This window comes from Humulus lupulus, chromosome X, assembly GCF_963169125.1.
Source record: "Humulus lupulus chromosome X, drHumLupu1.1, whole genome shotgun sequence".
In the NCBI taxonomy this organism is placed as follows: Eukaryota; Viridiplantae; Streptophyta; class Magnoliopsida; order Rosales; family Cannabaceae; genus Humulus; species Humulus lupulus.
The window spans coordinates 34922972-34928422 of NC_084802.1; the positions used below are offsets into that span (position 1 = coordinate 34922972).

The 5451-nt window shown below is 41.4% G+C and overlaps 1 non-coding gene across 1 annotated transcript; it reads right to left on the reverse strand.

Moving 5' to 3' along the window:
• Positions 1-245: 245 nt before the first annotated feature.
• Positions 246-352, reverse strand: LOC133807814 (small nucleolar RNA R71). Its single transcript, XR_009879705.1, has one exon. It is a non-coding gene; the product is annotated as a small nucleolar RNA R71 (small nucleolar RNA).
• Positions 353-5451: the final 5099 nt, after the last annotated feature.

Below are 5451 nucleotides of genomic sequence, written 5' to 3' on the forward strand. Positions count from 1 at the left end.
TGGGTCAATTTAGTGGGCTGCCTACTGAGGATCCTCACCTTTATCTTCGTTCATTTTTGGAGGTGATCGACTCTTTCAAGCTACAAGGACTGGCTGATGAGGCCCTAAGGTTGAAATTGTTCCATTTCTCTTTGAGGGATTGAGCTAGAGCTTTGTTCAACACCCTTCCTCTCGACTCGGTGACTACATGAAATGAGTTGGCTGAAAAATTCTTGATGAAGTACTTTCCCCCTACCAAAAATGCCAAGTTTCGCAATGAAATCATGTCATTTCAGCAGCTGGAAGATGAATCATTCTGTGAAGCTTGGGAGAGATTCAAGGAGTTATTGAGAAAGTGCCCACACCATGGGATCCCGCATTGTATACAAATGGAAACTTTCTACAATGGGCTAAATTCTTCCACTCGTATGGTGTTAGATGCTTCAACCAATGGGGCTATTCTCTCTAAGTCCTATAATAAAGCCTATGAGATTTTGGAGAGGATAGCTAGCAACAATTATCAATGGTCCAATGTTAGAGCCTCAACAAGTCGAAAAGTGGCTGGTATACTTGAAGTTGATGCATTGACAGCTTTGACCACTCAAGTTTCTTCAATGACTAACATTCTTAAGAACATGAGTTTGGGGGGAATGGTACAACCAGCTGCTATGGGACAAGTTGCTGATGTATCTTGTGTTTATTGTGGAGATGGGCATGCATTTGAGAGTTGTCCTTCGAATCTCGCTTCAGTTTGTTATGTGGGGAATCAAAATGCCAACCGAAATAACCCATATTCGAACTCTTACAATCCGAGGTGGAGGCAACATCCAAACTTCTCATGGGGAGGTCAAGGAGCTAGTTCAAGCGGAGCACCAATGCAAAACAAGCCTACATATCCACCGGGGTTTTCTCAACAACAACAAAGAGCTCAACCACCTCCTCCACAAGTGTCTCATTCAAGATCTTTGGAGAGTTTAATGAAGGAATATATGGCCAAGAACGATGCTGTGATTCAGAGTCAAGCGGCATCCTTAAGGAATCTAGAAACTCAATTGGGGCAGCTTGCTAATGAGCTACAGAATAGACCACAAGGCACCTTGCCTAGTGATACAGAAAATCCAAGAAAAGATGGCAAGGAGCATTGCAAGGCGGTTACCTTGAGGATTGGTACAAATGTGGAATTGACTGAGGATAATTGTACTAGAAACAGCGAGCCCACTTCAATCCAAAGTAGTGTGGACAAAGGAGACAAAGCTGTGAAATCAAAAAATTTAAATGCTGATCCTGAAGCAATTGCTGCAGCAATTCCTCCGCAAAATGCTACAGGAAAGCCTATAAGCAAGCCACCTCCACCATTTCCTCAGCGCTTTCAAAAGCAGCAACAAGATAGTCAATTCCGGAGATTTTTAGATGTTTTGAAACAACTTCACATCAATATACCGTTGGTGGAAGCTTTGGAGCAAATGCCCAACTATGTGAAGTTTTTGAAAGATATTTTAACTAAAAAGAGGAGGCTTGGTGAATTTGAAATAGTGGCGTTGACTGAAGGTTGTAGTGCTATATTGAAGAGTAAAATTCCTCCTAAATTGAAGGATCCGGGCAGCTTCACATTTCCTTGTTCTATTGGTGGTAGAGATGTTGGTAGAGCACTTTGTGACTTGGGAGCTAGTATCAATTTGATGCCCATGTCAACTTTCAAGAAGTTGGGGATTGGAGAAGCAAGACCAACCACAGTCACTTTGTAATTAGCGGATCGTTATATGGCACACCCGGAAGGAAAAATTGAAGATGTACTTGTGCAAGTTGATAAATTCATTTTTCCGGCTGATTTCATCATCCTTGATTATGAAGCGGATAGAGATGTTCCTATTATCTTGGGTAAGCCATTTCTAGCTACCGGGAGGACCTTGATTGATGTACAAAAAGGGGAGCTTACTATGAGGGTGAATGACCAACAAGTGACTTTCAACGTGTTCAATGCTATGAAGTTTCCGGATGAGGTTGAGGAATGCTCTAGGCTAAGTGTAATTGAGTCTATTGCTGCTGAAAAATTCCATAAGGAAGCTTGTAAAGATGGAGTGGGGGTGAGGTCACTTGAAGAGCTTGAAAAATTAAGTGAAGAGAAAGAAAGCCAAGTTACATGGGTGGAGTCAAAGCAGCCCTTTGCTAAATTTAGGAGGCCTTTTGAGTCATTGAACTTGTCGGAAGGGAATTTTAAGCCTCCTAAGCCTTCTATTCAAGAGCCACCAAAATAAGAGTTGAAGCCTTTGCCTAGTCACTTGAAGTATGCTTATTTGAGAGATAATGAGACCTTGCCTGTGATTATTTCAGCCATGTTAGGAGCTGAAAAAGAGAGTTTGCTGCTGGTTGTTTTGAAGAAATACACAAGGGCCATTGGTTGGACTATGGTGGATATCAAGGGGATAAGTCCATCATTTTGTATGCATAAAATTCTATTGGAGGATTGCTGTATTAATTCTGTTGAGCAGCAGCGAAGGCTTAATCCTATCATGAAGGAAGTGGTTAGAAAAGAGATAATTAAGTGGCTTAATTATGGAATTGTTTACCCAATTTCAGATAGTTCTCGGGTCAGCCCAATTCAGTGTGTTCCTAAAAAAGGTGGAGTCACAGTGGTGGCTAATGAAAATAATGAGTTGATTCCGACAAGACAAGTGACGGGGTGGCGTGTTTGTATGGACTATCGGAAGTTGAATAAGGCTACTCGTAAAGACCACTTCCCGCTGCCATTCATTGACCAAATGCTTGATCGGTTGGCGGGAAATGAGTTTTATTGTTTCCTCGATGGGTATTCAGGCTATAATCAGATTTCCATCGCGCCAAAAGATTAAGAGAAGACTATCTTTACTTGTCCTTATGGCACCTTTGCCTTTAGAATGATGCATTTTGGGTTGTGCAACGCCCCCGCCACTTTCCAACGTTGTATGATGGAAATATTTTCAGATATGGTAAGGAAGTCTCTTGAAGTCTTCATGGATGATTTTTCAGTATTTGGGGAGTCTTTTGACACTTGTTTGGCTAACTTGGAGCAAGTCTTGGCTAGATGTGAAGAAACAAACTTGGTACTCAATTGGGAAAAATGTCATTTCATGGTTCAAGAAGGCATTGTGTTGGGCCATAGAATTTCTAACAAGGGCATAGAAGTGGATAGAGCAAAGCTGGAAGTCATAGAAAAATTGCCACCACCTACTACAGTCAAGGGGATTAGAAGCTTTTTGGGGCATGCGGGTTTCTATAGGAGGTTTATAAAAGATTTCTAAGCCCCTTTGTTCCTTACTTGAGCAAAATCGAACATTTGAGTTCACCAAGGAGTGTCAAGAAGCATTTGTGACTTTAAAAAAGGCTCTTATCACCGCACCCATCATTGTAACTCCGGATTGGTCTCTCCCCTTTGAATTGATGTGCGATGCTAGTGATTTTGTTGTGGGTGCTGTACTTGGGCAGCGAAAAGAGAAGGTTTTTCATTCCCTTTACTATGCAAGCAAGACATTAGCCGATGCCCAATTGAACTATACTGCCACCGAGAAAGAGCTTTTGGAGGTGGTGCTTGTTTTTGACAAGTTTAGGGCTTATCTTGTGGGACTAAAGTGGTGGTTTATACATACCATTCAGCGATCAAGTATCTAATTGCCAAAAAGGATGCTAAGCCACGACTTATTCGATGGGTGTTGCTTCTTCAAGAATTTGACTTGGAAATTCGGGATAGAAAAGGGACGGAGAACCAAGTGGCTGACCACTTATCTAGACTTGAAGCTAGAAGTGAAAAGCAAATTGAAGGGCCTATTAAAGAGACATTTCCCGATGAGCAATTGTTGGTTGTGAACCAAACCACTACTCCATGGTACGCTTATTTTGTCAACTATTTGGTGAGTGGTTTGCAGCCACCTGATTTGAATAGGCAGCAACTCAAGAAGTTCTTTCATGATGTGAGATTCTATTATTGGGATGAGCCCTATTTGTACAAACAATGTTCAGATCGAATCATGAGATGTTGTGTGCCTGAGGATGAAGTTTCTAGCATACTAGAGCATTATCATTCAGCTCCTTATGGTGGACATTTTGGTGGGCAAAGAACAGCCGCTAAGGTTTTTCAATCGAGGTACTATTGACCCTCTATCTTCAAGGATGCTCATGAATTTGCTGAGAGATGTGACCGCTGCCAGCATGTTGGAAATATTTCAGCAAGGAGTGAAATGCCTTTGAATAGCATCCTTGAAGTGGAATTGTTCGATGTTTGGGGAATCGACTTCATGGGGCCATTTCCAATATCATTTGGAAATTTGTATATCTTGGTGGCTGTTGACTATGTCTCTAAGTGGGTTGAAGCAGTGGCAAGTCCTACTAATGATTCCAAGGTGATCATGAAATTCCTACATACGCATGTGTTCACCCGCTTTGGCACTCCAAGGGCGCTTATAAGTGATGAAGGCACTCACTTTGTGAACAAGATTTTGGCAGCTTTATTAGCCAAATATAGTGTGAAGCACAAGATTACCACCGCCTACCATCCCCAAACCAACGGTCAAGCGGAAATATCCAATAGGGAGATCAAGGTAATCCTAGAGAAAGTGGTGAATCCTAGTAGAAAGGATTGGTCTCAGTGATTGGATGATGCTCTTTGTGCCTATCAAACGGCTTTCAAAGCCCCTTTGGGAATGTCACCGTATCGTTTGGTTTTTGGGAAAGCTTGCCATTTGCCCATTGAGTTAGAGCATAAGGCATATTGGGCCACTAAGAAACTGAATATGGACCTCCAAGCTGCTGGAGAAGCTCGAAAGTTACAGTTAAATGAGCTGGAAGAGATGAGGTTGTTCTCCTATGAAAATGTTAAGTTGTACCAGGAGAAAACTAAGAGGTGGCATGATCAAAAAATTCAAGCTCGGGTATTTGAGAAGGGGCAGAGAGTATTGCTCTTCAACTTGCGCTTGAAGTTGTTTCCTGGAAAGTTAAAGTCTCGCTGGTCTGGCCCATTCACAGCGGTGCAAGTTTACCCCTTTGGAGCAGTTGAAGTTCGAGAAGATCAATCGGGAAGGGAGTTTAAAGTGAATGGGCAGCGGCTGAAACATTATTGGGGAGGTGAGGTCGATCCCGAGAAGACCTCCATTACGTTGGAGGATCCTTAAAGCAGTGGTTGTTTTGGGTTGTCAAGTGATTCAGACACTAATTTAAATACAACCCAAAAAGAAGCAAGTGTACAATATTGGTGTCTATAAAAGAAAAAAAAAAGGAAAACAGAAAGAAAAGAAAAGACAAAATATATATATATATACATATGAGTGTTTTTAATTATTTTTATTTTTATTTTACTTTATGTAATTTTAATTCCATTTTATTGTGATGTTTTGGAGCAGTTTTATGCGTATTTTGGTGTTTCAGGTGTTAAGAAAGCAAGAAACAGAGTGTTTAGAAGTGATTTTGGAGTCTGATCGTTTTGCGAGATTTTTGCTTCAGCAA